The following is a 14,580-nucleotide window of genomic DNA, read 5'->3' as shown; positions in this document are numbered from 1 at the left end:
GGGGTGATATTCAGATGGGACATCTTGAACCTCTATCTCCTCCTGTCTGGGATGCTTTTTTTTTTCCCCCAGCAGGCACAGAGGCATCCTTCACTTCGTTCAGTTATTTTTTTAAAAACGGATTAGTTGACAAAGTGCCATAAACTTTATACAAGGCAGCCTCATTGAGCAACTATTTTATTCAAGCAATGCTCAGATCAGCAGTACCCCACAGGTCAGAAAATCACGGTGAACCGGGCAATTCCATATGAGAAAAGGCGAGGGTAATCAAGCCCGAAGCGCCACACAAGGGGAGCCGAGCGAGAAGCGTCAAATCTGAAGATCTCGCCGTATGTGCGCGTTAGCAGGAGAGCGAACGAGACAGAAAGTTGCTGTTTTCATCGCAGCCGGTCTCCTGCGAACGTGTTGCTCCCTTTGGACTTTCCAGTAACCAGTTCACCCAAAACTTTTCTGCCACGAGGCCCTGCGTCTGCCGCGTGCCCCCAGCCTTTCTGCGCCGGCTAACAGGTCCCGGATCGCCGAAGCGTCACCTCTGAGTCCCGGGGAAATCTCCGCAGCCCACTCGGACTGCAGCCCTCGGTCGCCGCCCGGCCTCCCATTGCAGCAACTGGGGCGATCGGGAGGGAGGAGACGCTCAGGTCGGGGGTGGGTGGGGGAGACCCTGCGGGAGGACCGACCCCGGGCACCAGCATGGGGAAGGGAGGCGCGGGCCGAGCTCGTCCCGCAGGTAAACAGGCCGGCGAGGCGCAGGGCGCTGCCGCCGCGGCCACCCAGCCATTTCCAGGCACGCAACTCCGCCTCCAGGGCTCTCTGCCTCGCGCGCTCGCCCCGCCGCCCGCTCGCAGCCTCAGCAGCCGCCGCAGCATCACTTCACACAAAGGACTGTTACCCGCCGAGCAGCTTCTCCACCTCCACGTCCTCCTCCGGTGACAGCAGAGCCCCGACAGCCGGGCTCGGGCGCGGCGGCGGCGCGGGGAGGACCGATTACTTACTCCCAGCATCCGAGCATCCGAGGCGGTGGCGGCGGCTTTTTTTTTTTTTTCTCTTTCGCCTAAAAAAAAATTTTTTTTTTTTTTGCCCTTTCCACCGCTTCGCCTTTCTGTGGTTCCACCCACCCCTTCTTTCCCTTCCTCCTCCCCCTCCCGTAAACAAGTCTCCCACGGCCCCCGCCAATAAATAAATTAGGAGGAGGGTGCGGGGGGAGGAGGAGGAGGGGAGAGGAAAAGGGAGGCAGCGCCAGAGACCGAGGAGGCGAGAGTCCGAACCGACAGCCACCGGAGCCCGCACGCACCTCGCACCATGAGCTGGCGATGCGCCCCGCGCCGCGCCGGGAGGGCCGGCCCCGCCGCCCGCTCTCCGCCGCCGCCGCCGCTGCTGCTGCTGCTGCTGCTGTGGACCGCGGCCCTGGCGCCGGGGGCGGCCGCCGGCGACGAGGCGGCTCCCGCGGGGGCCTCGGTGTGCTACGCGTCCCCGCCCAGCGTGGGCTCGGTGCAGGAGCTGGTTCAGCGCGCCGCGGTGGTGATCGAGGGAAAGCTGCACCCGCCGCGGCGGCGGCAGCAGGGGGCACTCGACAGGGAGGCGGCGGCGGGCGAGGCAGGGGCGTGGGGAGGCGAGCGCCCGCCGCCCGCCAGCGGGACCGTGCCCGCCTGGCCCACCGGCGCCGAGCCCGGAGCCGAGGCGCCCTATCTGGTGAAGGTGCACCAGGTGTGGGCGGCCAAAGCCGGGGGCTTGAAGAAGGACTCGCTGCTCACCGTGCGCCCGGGCGCCTGGGGCCACCCCGCCTTCCCCTCCTGCGGGCGCCTCAAGGAGGACAGCAGGTACATCTTCTTCATGGAGCCCGAGGCCAACAGCAGCGGCCGCGCGCCCGCCGCCTTCCGAGCCTCCTTCCCCCCTCTCGAGACGGGCCGGAACCTCAAGAAGGAGGTCAGCCGGGTGCTGTGCAAGCGGTGCGGTAAGTTCCTGGCCCGCGGGGCGCGCTCGGGCCGGGCGGGGAGGGCGCACTCCCCGGGGCGCGCCGGGCGGGCGCCGGGCTCCGACGGCTTGGGGGCGGACGCGGTCCGAGCGGCGGCGGGGCGCGTTCGGGAGGCTCTTGTGGACTGGATTCCACAGGCAAGCGCCTTCTCCCGTTTGCCTGTTTCGATGCTGGGCCGTTGGGGAAAGTCCAAGTTTGGTCCGCGGTTGGGGCTGCCCGAAACTTTTGAATTCCTTGGGGTTTCGATCGCCAGGTGGAATGGCAGTGGGCCGGTGGCTTGCCTGCGATGCCTCCTCGAACTTGGCCTTGGTTAGGAGTTGCTCTTTAGGGCGGCCGTGCGGGGCTTTTCTTTTGAAGGAGGAAGGCTGAGTCGGACAGGACTATCCAGTCTGGCCATCACTTCGGGGCCAGAGTGTGGACTTGCTCAGGGGTTCGTGTCTGTGGAGAGTCAACAAGGAAAGGACAGGGCACCGAGATGCATGATTTCGTCTTTCAATGTGGCAGGTTTTTTTTTTTTTTTGAAAACTGAGTGTCCAGACAGATAGGTGCAGTCTGTACCTTGTGAAAATGTGTATGTGAGAAGTATAAAGTTGGGTGTTATCTTTTTGGTGACATCATCTCAAGAATTTTTGTTTTCACTGTATTTTCGTTTGGCGGATGCTTTGGCAGTTAAGTGTATCAGACCAGATGAACGTCATTATGGAGCTTCACTTGTAGGCCCTTAAGGAGAATTTGGGGAGATAAGTTAACAATCCGATTTCAAGGACCTTTCCCGATTTTATCACTGAAAAAACTCTTTTTTTCCTAGGTCTCCTTAATATTAGCAGGTCTGAGAAAACAGTTGATAATCTGATTACATTTCTGAAGGAGTTATTACCTCTATGCCATTCATAAAAGTAATTCCTAGGTTCTAAATATTTGTAATTTCCTGATGATCATATAATCACTACAGCATAGCGGGGTTTCTTCTCAAACCATAAATTAACATGATTACACATCACAAATTCTCACATGCATAATAGATTTTCCCCCTGGTCTTTATGTATCCATCTAATGGATGGTTGGGTTAATTGAATTTTTACAAAACTCAGCACCATGCCATGCTCAGTCTGCCTGTGATGCAAAGTGTGTCAGCTTTTTTCAGTTTGTAGCAGATGATGGCCACTTATTTACATTTCTGATTGGCATTTGTGGTGCCTATAGGCTCCGGTGGTTAATTAATGCCTAACAATTGGGTTTTGATGTGAGGGCTCATTCTCCACTGCCTGATTTTCACCATGCACTTTGCGCACCAGGGACCTGTTAAGACTGCACCACTCTGTGGCAAGAAGCTGTTCTCAAAACAGTGGTGCTGAAGAAGGCTGAGTGACGTTGGGATTCCCTGGGTCTGGCTGATAGATGTCACTATAAAACATGGGAAACTCTCCGCTGGGAGCTGTCTTACTAGGACACACAAAAGCATCACACCATTGTCCTGCATCATATGTTATTCTGTTAGAGAAGCCGAAACAAAACCTTTTCAGTCACGCCATCATCCAGTTTTCACATTTTACTACATGCAATTCAGGAAGGATTTTGCTTTTACCCCCAAACCATATAAATTGTGAATCACTTACTACACATGGTGGAAGTTAATATGAAGGGTGTCATGGTTGGCAATGATGCCTAGGATGCGGGGGCGGTGTTGCTAGATTAACCATGGTGTTAGTTATGCCTTTTAACTAAAAAAGGATGTCAGTTTTCAGGGGTAAACTTCTTATAAAGGTCCAGAGGATGTTTGGAAATGGAAAATTGCCTGGAGGAATACTATTCTGTTTTCGTGTTTCCGAGCTGAAAAAGCATCCCTGAAGGTAGTTTTGCCCTTTTGTTTGCCAGCCAAAGGATATACATGGTTGTAAGTTGTGGCAGGTTAAGCAAAGCAGGTTTTGTTTTGCTTTTTTCTTTTAAACGAGGTGGAGACCTCCTGCTTGTAATGTAGTAGATTAAGAAATTATGAAGTCACAACTTCAGGTTTGTGTAATTACCCTGTATGTTTGGTGATTTTAGTGTTAAACACTTTAAAGTAAGACTAACTGAAATCCTGCTAAAAGTTTCTCTTGCATTTTTACAAGCATGGTAGTTATTGTGACATTGAGGATGTAAATAAAGACTGTAAGCTATCTTATACAATGGAAACTCAGTCAATCCATACTGGGAATATTGGGTGTAAAAGTGTATGTGTGAGGGTGTGAAAACTTGTGAATTCATTCAGTTGTATGGTCTGGGTTAACAGTGTCATTCAGAACCTACCAGGTAAAGGAACACAAATTGGGGGAAAACACATTCAGAGAAAATAGGGGCTGATTTGTCTTGGTTGAACCACTTCTGTGTGCTTCTGGTCAGATTTCAGGGAGAGGGATGGAGCAGAGGGTTCTTATCTAACAACAGGAAGCTCCCCTAGGGGCACAATGGTTGTGTTCCTGCCTGAGCCGGGATGCTAGGCTGGAGAGGGAATATAGCAAAGTCATTTTGTGATATCATGCCCTGGGGAACAGTTTCCAGCTCTCCTGCGCTTAGCTGCACTGTTGTTTCCTACAACTTGCTTATGAATGTAGAAACTACACGTGCAACAGATTAGCCTTAGGGTTGAGCTAATAAAAGTCTTTCTTGAATTCTTTTTTCTCTCCTCCCTACCCCTCATCTAAGAAACTCTTGAGTAGCCTATGTATGAAAACACTTGTCTGAACAATGGACTTTTGGAGAAACAAACTGTCTAGTGTATTTTAGATCACAACACAGAATCTCATAGCTTGTTTGCTTTATATGTGGGGCTTGTGTGAATTACACTTCCTTTACAATCATTTAAATTCTCCCCAGTCTTTGCTTTCTCTCTTGCTCACTGCACAGGTTGAGACACATTTCTAGGTTTTATATTTATTGGAATGCAAAATAATTTGCTGTTCAATTAAATTGCTGTTATTCAAACAAATTCTTGTCTGCTGCACTACATTTGTTTCCAAAGCTTTGAGGTTCTACTAGGCTGCAACTGATTTCCAAAAAGGCGTAAAATACCGATGTCGAATAACATCCTAATGGGGCCATATGAGATTTGTGCATCAATTATGTTCTTACAAGTCAACCTAAATATTCAGTATACCCTATTGAATTGCAATGTATTGATAATGCAAATTGTTTATCAAATATTCATGATCAGTGTTTGTCTTTTTCTCATGTCTTCAATAACTGTTTAATAAACTGTGCTGACCTTACAGTGTTATGAAAATGACAACAATGCAGGGATTTTCCAGCCAGTAATTAAAGAGAAATATTCTTAATGAAAGCTATTTTTAGATGGTAGCAATAGGAACAGATACAACTTGACAGCTTGGATTTCACAAATACACATGTAAATGTAATTCCCCAAGTGTTTGTGATGGCTCTCTTTAAACTGTATAAATCTTACTGTCAGTTCTATAGTGCGTGTAAAACACTGATGTTGAATAGAAAAACCATGTATGTATTTATATATATTTATGTTAAAAGATGAAACCAAGATAGGTCATTTGGGAAAACAGCTCTTTGGAAGAGAAATATTTTAAAAGGTAAATTTAAATATCTGAGTCAGGATGTGTTACAAGCCCTAGGGGGAAGTTCTCATCACTTGTGGGTGATCCATAAGCCCTCTGAATCTAGGGAAAGTTTTCCATATGTCTTAATGTATTAAGTAAGACCCGTAAGCTTAAACAGCCCTGAGGGTCAAAACAATGGTCTGTGCTTCTGCTGGCCTGAATATTTATAGCAAATGAGAGCAAAAGATGTGATTGGGTGGGTTATTGCCCTTATCAAATGCAATATATTCAGTGTTCAGGAAATCTCCTTTGATGCCTGTTTTATTCTTGGTATTTTTTTCTTAATTATAAACATAACATCTTTTAAAACTTATTTCTAAATCTCAGTGGCAAGTGATGAACTGGCTGGATGTCCAAAGATCTTGAAACTTATCTGCTCTCAGTATTTAGGAATATTTAGGTTTTTTGGTTGGTTTTTGGTATGCTCAAATGATGTAAAAAATTCTCTCTATAGATAGATCTAATTGAATGGGTATTTTGATTAGTCTTACATAAATGAGTTATAATACAGAAAACAAAGTGCATAATGAGAAATAGTGGTAGGGATTCATGGGTTATTATCGTCATTGAAAGTATATAATGAGAAAACTAAAGAAAATAAAATATTTTTAAAAATAGGGCTCTTATGGGCTCATGTAATGTTTTACCAAAGCTATAATAGAACAGCATGTTTTAGTCAAAAGTTTTCATAAGAAAATGCAAAGTAACTTTTAAGGTTCTTATTTTTAAACAACAGAAATGTCTATTGTGGATAGTTTTCCATGCATATGTGAATGTGCTAAATTTGTACAGACACATTTTACTCTCTGCTCTTCTGTCATCATGAAATTTAAATTCAAGTAATATTATGAAAGAATGTATGACCTAGCCACTCTCTCAGATATGTCACTTTATAGTATTTGAACAGCTGATTAGTGATACAGCCTGTGGCACTTTAGAGTTGACTGATTTGAGACTTTATGGAATTCAGACTGGAGTCTTACTGAGGTAGGTGCTAGTTGAGAGACTGTATTTTCATATTATTGTGTTTTCATCTTGTTTAGGGATGAGATATGCTTGAAGCATGCCTGTTTCTGAAGGCTGGTCTCCTGGCTCTCCATTTCCAAATGATCCATACAGGTTGAAGATTTTTTTTTTTAAAAAAAAGAAATTTTGGTCAAGTTGAAAGCTTAAAATGGGTTGATCAATCTCTGCTTGGCATAGATCTGATTGTATCCCCTAATATGAGCTTTGTAGGTGGCACTAGAGGTAAAGAATCCATCTGCCAATGCGGGAAATGCAGTTTCAATCCTCGGGTTGGGAAGCTACTTTGGAGAAGGGGATGGCTACCCACTTCATTATTTTTGTCTGGAAAATTCCACGGGCAGAGTAGCCTCGTGGGTTACAGTCCATTGGGCTATCCCCCGATATAGACTTGCCATCTAGGCATCCTAGAAAGAGATGCCTAAGTGGTTATTCTTGCCTGGGAAATCCCATGGGCAGAGGAGCCTGGCAGGATACAGTCCATGGGGTTGCAAAGAGTTGGACATGACTGAGTGGCTAACTCTCTCACTTTCAAGTGATTATTGGCATTGTTTTATTTTTTGGTCTTCAAGAGAACCAGGTTATCTTCCCCTATGGAAAATAGTTCCCTGGGAAACTATATCCTAACTTTTGTTCTCCCTTTTACACCCTAGTCAGATTTATATCCTGTTTTTAATAATAACTAAAAAAAAAAAAAACAAAAAGAAACTTAACACACGGCTTGGATGGTACATGGGAAAACAGAACTCTCAGTTCCTGACTTGGACTTCAGCTGTCTCCCCTTTGCGTCTCTTTCCTTTGTGGGGACTCTTCAGGGGAAAGCCTTAGGTCAACGATGGGGCCCGTGAGTGAATCTGAGTCTGTGAGACATCGAAGTATGTATCAATGATTGTTCATTGTCACCCTGACAAGTCTTCGCTTGGCACCTTGGAATTCGACTGTCTGGGGTCCAAATGTGTCCACATACGGAGGTCCTAGATCACGAGATGTGAATGCTGGAAGTTCCCTGGTGGCCTAGTGATTAGTATTTTGGACTTTCATGGCTGTGGCCTGGGTCCAGTCCCTAGTCGGAGAGCTGAGATCCTGCGGGCTGTGTGGCCTGTGCACACCCACACACACCCACATGCCCACACACACACACACAAAGGTCTAATTATAGATATCCTTCTATTCCTGATACGTTCTTTGTCCCTCCTGTGGGGACACAGATGGTAACCTGGGTTGCATCTCTGTCTCAGGGGCTTCCCCCTACAAAGCCCAGGGTTTTGACTTTTGAGATCGGCTCCAGTCCACTGTGCAGGGGACTGGCAGAGCACAACACTGAGGGCAGCCTGCTTCTGGAGCTGGGGGCCGGGTTTAGGAGGTACTGCTGAGAACCTCGAGGAGGGAACAACGTCTTTTGCTTCCTCATGCCAGTATGTGTGAGCTGAACAGAGCCCAGCACGAGGGGATGTGTCTGCCAAGGGCACTAGAGTCTCGGTAATGGGCACACCCACTTCTAGCCTGGGGCATGGAGGTTCCCGATCAGAGTGAGGCCTTGTGAGCTTGACTGAATTTGGAAAGTCCACAGCAGTAACTCTCTTGTCCTAAATGCTTGTCTCTAGTCTGGGAATTGTCATTAAGGCAAAGGAAGCTAAAAAGTTGAGGGACTTGCTAAGACCACTGGGCTGTAACTACCGTTCTTTTGAGTCTGTATCTTTTTTTGCTCTTTGATATACTTATTCTTTGACTGTTCTGTGTGGGCTAAATATTAAATAATCAAATAAATAAATGAGCATCCAAGCTCCTTGGATGGTGGCCATCACTGTTCTAGGTTGAGTTTTGGAGAAAACAAAATAAAAACCCCTGATTCTTTCTCTTTTGTACTCTAACTTGGTGAGATGGTCTCTGTAGGAAGTAGAATTTAGAGCTACATCCTCTTAGCACACCATTTCCTCCTCTGGATCAACCTTTGGGCTTCTGATAAGTTTAATTTCCAAAAATTTGTTGTTTTTCTTGAATTATTTCTGAATTTTAATATTCTGTCTTTATCCAAATACCCTGTACTCTCTAGCCCCAACTGAGGGACAGAATTCCCTGTGTTGTAAAGGCTTCCTAGCACAGAGGAAGTTTTGGATCATCAGTGATTCCCTGCCACTGTCTTGGGTAGCACCATTCCCGAATCGTTCCACTGCATTTCCAGTTGGGTATTAGATCTCAGCTCTCAATTCTGTGTTTTCTCTTGACTTTCCCCTGGAGGTGTTTGACTACCCAGGCCTGTTAAGTTCAGTTCTTGTAACTAAAGATGGAAAAGTACTGCTTGTATCCTTAAGAAGTAATTAAACAATAAAAAAACCTTTGGATAAGTTACTTCTCACTTTTTCTTTCCTCTGTTGTGACTATCACAGCAGGTCTTGGTTAGGCTGGAGGTGGGATGGCACCTGTCCATTTGGGCTGTGAACAAGGAGGTTCTTTTCTTCCACCTTATCTGTCAGCCCCGGAGACTCCAGGGGTGATGATGTGTCTTCAGTGAAGCAGCAGACGGAGAGGCAGCATCTTCTTCCACCACAGGGAGCACTCCGGCTGCTACTCAGTGCAGAACCTGGAGAGGAGGTTCTGTCTTCCGAGGAGAAGGGTGGCTGTGATTGCTCCAGATAGAATTAGTCATTAGACTTTGTCCTTGGGAGGTGACTCTGTCCGTCAGGGCTCTTTGGTGGCTGCCTGGATGGAGATTTTTTGCTCAGAGTTCATAAGGACCACAGCTTCAAACTGCCCCAGGCTTTCTACTTCTCTGCAGGTCGGGACACTGAGATACTTTCTTCCAAGGCCCTCATTCCCACCCCTAAGATGGCTCATATCTCTTCCTTATGAACACTGGCAACTTTTCTTTCACTGCTGTGTGAATTTTATTTAAAAAGAAACCACGCATTTTGAACCACAGTCTTATTTTGGTGAGTGATTTTCTCCCCCCTGTGTTGTAATAACATAAAAATCCACCCTCTACATTATCTCTAAGCGTGCGGTTCCGTGGTACTAAGTGTTCCCAATCATGGGTCACCATGACCACGGTTGATCTCCATAACTTTTTCATCTTCCCAAACTGAAACTCCAAACCAGTTAAACAATAATTCCATATTCCTTCTTCCTGTAGCCCGTGGCAACTACCACTCTAATTTGTCTCTGTAATTTGATTATGTTTTGCCTCATATCAGTGGCAAAACACAGTATTTGCCTTTTTGGTACAGGCTTATTTCCCTTGGCATGATGTCTTTAAGACTCATCTATGTTGTATCATGTCTTAGAGTTTCGTTCCTTTTGAAGGCTGAATAATATTCCACTGCATGTGTAGACTACATTTTGTTTATCTGTTCTTCTGTCAGTGGGCTTTCAGATTGCTTCTATTTTTTGGCTATTGTCAGTAATGCTTTTATGAACATGAGTGTGCAAATACCTGTTCAAGATCCTACTTTCAGTTCTTTGGAGTACATACCTAGAAGGGTAATTGCTAGATCATATGGTAATCTTATATCTGATTTTTTTGAGGAACTACCATACTGTTTTCCACAATAGCTGCACTATTTTACATTCCTACCAGCCATGCACAAGGATTCCAATTTCTTCACAATTCTGCCAACATGAATTGTTTTCTATTGCTTTGATAATAGCCAATGGCAAGCCACTCCAGTACTCTTGCCTAGAAAATCCCATGGATGGAGGAGCCTGGTAGGCTGCAGTCTGTGGGGTCGCTAAGAGTCAGACACGACTGAGCGACTTCACTTTCACTTTTCACTTTCACACATTGGAGAAAGAGGTGGCGACCCATTCCAGTGTCCTTGCCTGGAGAATCCCAGGGACAGGGGAGCCTGGTGGGCTTCCGTCTATGGGGTCACACAGAGTCGGACACGACTGAAGTGACTTAGCAGCAATGGGTGTGAAGTGGTGAGCAGTTTTTATATTGTTTTTTTCTATTCAAAGTTATTGCCTCTAATTACAGTGTCATTAATAAACAAAAGTTCTTAGAAAAGAGGTATTAATCTATTCAACTCTTAATTTGCCCAGCATTTAGGCTCCTGAAGCCTGAATCTGAAGCCACCAGATAACAAAATTACAACAGATAATAGTTTAATAAAAACCAATAAAAGTTTTAAAGAGTAAACTTGACTTTTAGTCACCATGAGAATATTGTACTTCTGTTCATATTGCTATCAACAGAGTCCAGAGACACACTTTTTCATACTTGGATTAGTATCAGAATGTTTTAATTGATGTTATTTATTCAACTAATTTTCTTTTTTTCTAATTTCCCTGCTTCTATTCTGTCCACTGCTCCAGACCAACTTCCATTAAACCCTGCAGTGGGCTTCGAGTCATTCTAAAATGCTGCTTTTATTAGACTTCCTTTTTTTTTTTCTCAAACTTTCTGTGGATGCATCATTGTTAACTCTAGAGCCCGACATTCACTGACCTCCTTAATCCAAACTAAGACTAATCTTTCTCATATTTACTGTGTGGATGATTTGATCTAGTCCAACTAATTCACAAACAGGCTATGTTCTTTCCCAATCCTCTCATTTTTACATATACCATTTCCCCTGCCTGGTTCTGCTTATTCCCTCATTTCTGTCCATGGAACTTGTCTCCTTCAAGGGGCAGCTATATCCTGCTGCTTCCATGACAGTCCTGCTAGTGATCCTGCCAGAAATATGCACTATCCTTGGAATGCAGAACACCTAGAGAAATTACGTTTTACTGCCTATACTTCATATATGGTGCCATTACAAACTTCCCTTATGTTATCTTTGTCTTTTAAAAAACTGATGTCTTGCAATTTTTTCTAGTTGTGAATGTGTCTTGCCTCACCCAGGAGACCATGGTATCCTAGCACCCAGATACTTGGAGTGTCCTCAGCTTATTCATGAGTAAAAAGTAACTCCAGTCTCAGGGTCAAGAGAACTCCTTTCCACTTCCAGCTTTGCAGATCAGTACCTGGATGGTTTGGGGTAAGTAACCTCACCACTTTGGGTCTCAGTTCTCTAATATGCAAAGTGAGAAAGTGGAACGAAAGATTTCTGCATGGCCCATTCAAACTGCATTTGCTTGTCATCTCAGAAGTGACCCAGCATGCAAACCCCTTCTGCTACTGCCCATGAACTTTTCTCGTCCTCTCTCTTTCTCTTATTCTACAGAGAGCAGTTATGGAAAAACAATGGTAAAACTTTTGGACAATCTGAAAGAGGTGAGAAAGAGCTTAAGGACAGGGGACTTTCATGAAAAGATATCTCCTCTTTCCGCCAAAGATTTTCACCTCTCTTGGCTTTTGGGTCGTTTTTTATTACATTGTCTAAAATAGAGTTATTTGTGCTCATGGACATCGTTTTTTCAAGAAGCAAATACTGTCTTTGAAGCTATAAAATGAGTTGTTAACTTACAGCTGTAAACTTTTAAAGCAAGAAAATTCAGTTATTTGTTTTACAAAATGACAAAGAAGATTCAAAGTGCTTAACTATGAATTTTTATCGTAACAGTGTAAATCTGGGACTGTTTTAGGTTCTCATAGTGAGCCCTGTTGTGGAAATGGGGGAGGTCAGCATAGAGACTAGGGGATCTTGGTTCCCAGCCACGATGGAACCCATGTTGATGATGGTGGGCAGAGTTCCCACCTTCAGGCAGGGTTGGGTTAAGAGACCTTCGTTCTCAGCTTACGATTCTTATTGTTGGCACAAGAAGTTGGTATATTTTAGTCCTTTGGTGAGGAGATTGAGCAGAGCAGAAACAAGTTGTCAAATGAGAAATAATTCGATCTGACTTTTTCAATTACTGCATGAAGAGGCTCTGGCAGTGCCCCGGGGGCTGTGAGGGGGGCAGGGTGGGGCTCAGCTGTGTTGCATCCAGTTTAGTCTTGCTCCTCCCTTGGCCCCTGGTGAGCTCAACTCTTCCAGCAGATCTAATGATGCTTATCAGTTAGCATCATTGCTCTGGTGTCCGTATCTCTGTAGACTCTATTTTCTGGCTCCAGGTCTGTATATCTAACCACTTACCAGATAATCTGCCCAATTGTCCTACAGAAACTGTATGGTAAACATACCAAATAGGATCTCATCATGTCCCCTGCGAGGCCATCTGGATATTGATAATGAAACTGCTGTCACTGCTCCTATTACAAACACTGCTGTTACTCCCAGTGGCTTCCTGGACTGGCAGCTTTCTGTGCCAGATAGAGTAGGAGATGCTCATGAGAACTTAGTTAACCTCTCACCATGTGGTAGCATCAATGTCTTCCTGGTTACCCCAGCCAGAAACCGCTCCTCCTGCTCCAGGTCCGGTTGGTGACCAGATCTTATTGACTCTACCTCCTTAACCCATCTCTGATTCCTTTCTTCTACGCCAGCTCCACTGATTGTGCATCAGTTCCCATCCTTTCTGTATGAGTCTCTTACCTTTGCGCAGACATTCTCCCCTTCTGAGGATGTACTTTTCTGAAACAAAAGATCATATGATGCCCTTTTTGAACCCCTTCAGTTGCCATCAGGAGAAAATCAGGACTCCTTCGGATGACTTATTCAACTTTTATCCAAGTGTTCTTATCCAGTTCCTTCTCCTACGTGGAACCCTATGCTGCAATGATGGCACTGCTCTCCATGTGCCAGGTGGCTGGAAGGATCTATACGTTTGTACTACTGTTCAGTCTTCCCCATAATGGTATGCTTCTCTCTCTATGTCTTGTACCTTTGCTACCTATTGTTCCAAACACTGTGTCCCTCAGTGGGAGGATGGTTACATTAAACTGTGTGTCTAGGGACTTCCCAGGTGTTCCAGTGGTTGACTCTGCACTCCCAGTGCAGGAGGCGTGGATTCAATCTCTGGTTGGGGAACTAAAATCCTGTATGCTGCACAGCGTGACCAAAACCTTCCCTCCAAAACCAAAACCCCCTAAAATCTCCGAACAAAAAGCAAACACTGTATGGCTATATAATGAATTATTGTATCATCTTTACGAATCTCGTTGAGGAGAAAAGAAAGTATAATGACTGATAATCTTCATAGTATATTGTCAAGTGAATAAAAGGTATTATAATGCAGTCTGCGTATGATTGCTTTTAATACTATTAGCTGTTATCTGTATCATCCGTCTGTCAATCTAAAGAGGAATAAAAGCCTGGAAAGCTATTTAACAAAATGTTACTGGTTAGACTTAGAGTTCTTAATGTTAAGAACTTTTTGTTTGGCTGCATTTATAAAGTTTCTAGAGTAACTGTCTTATTTTTAATAAGGAAAAGGAATACATGGTATTTGTAATAGAAATACTACCGAAGACTGACTTAAGGGAATCTATCCCTGTAGAACATGACCTTTCTCATAGTAGATGTACTGGTTAGGATACCCTGTAACAAGCGGTGTCCCAAATATATAGCAGCAGGAATCTAATAGTTAATTCATGCCAGTGAATAGACAACACAAGATGTTCTAGTCTTTAGTTTCTTCTGAGAGAGACCGATGCTGACACCTGATGCGTAGCTGAATGTCACTTCTGACCGCATTGGTTAAAATAGGCAGAATTCCAATTTGCAGTGGTCATTTTATTCTCAGTGGCTGAGCTGTCCTTTGAAAAGTAGACAAATGTGCCTTTTGGTTCCTCATTGCAGTGGGAGAGCCCAACAGTTATGTGCAGAGTGGATCCTAACAGCCATGCATGTTTATGGTAGATAAATACCATATAAACTATATATTCATTCCTGTGTTCGACTTAGCATTTTGCGGGTTGGTTTTGTACTAAATCTTTAAGGTGTGCTGCTCACTATGATTTCATCAGCTACCTCTGGAAATGCAGAGAGTTAGGCCATAGTCACTGCCTTTCACTGGCATGTTGGGATGCCTATTAAAGCTCCATGTTTAACAGATCATTTTGATAGAGGGGTGTTTCTTTACCACAGATTCTCAGTGGTAGAGAATATGCCTGCAGTGTGGGAGACACAAGAGACCTGGGTGCAATCGCTGAGT

The 14,580-nt window shown here is 44.9% G+C and overlaps 1 pseudogene; it reads left to right on the top strand.

Moving 5' to 3' along the window:
* Positions 1-1,299: 1,299 nt before the first annotated feature.
* LOC148773745 (uncharacterized) lies at positions 1,300-2,201 on the top strand (annotated as a pseudogene).
* Positions 2,202-14,580: the final 12,379 nt, after the last annotated feature.

Source organism: Moschus berezovskii, chromosome 26, assembly GCF_049115385.1.
Source record: "Moschus berezovskii isolate FMDL1 chromosome 26, NW_MosBer_1.0, whole genome shotgun sequence".
NCBI classification, from domain to species: domain Eukaryota; kingdom Metazoa; phylum Chordata; class Mammalia; order Artiodactyla; family Moschidae; genus Moschus; species Moschus berezovskii.
The sequence above is the reverse complement of the archived record's forward strand: the minus strand, read 5'-3'. Positions and strand labels throughout refer to the sequence as shown.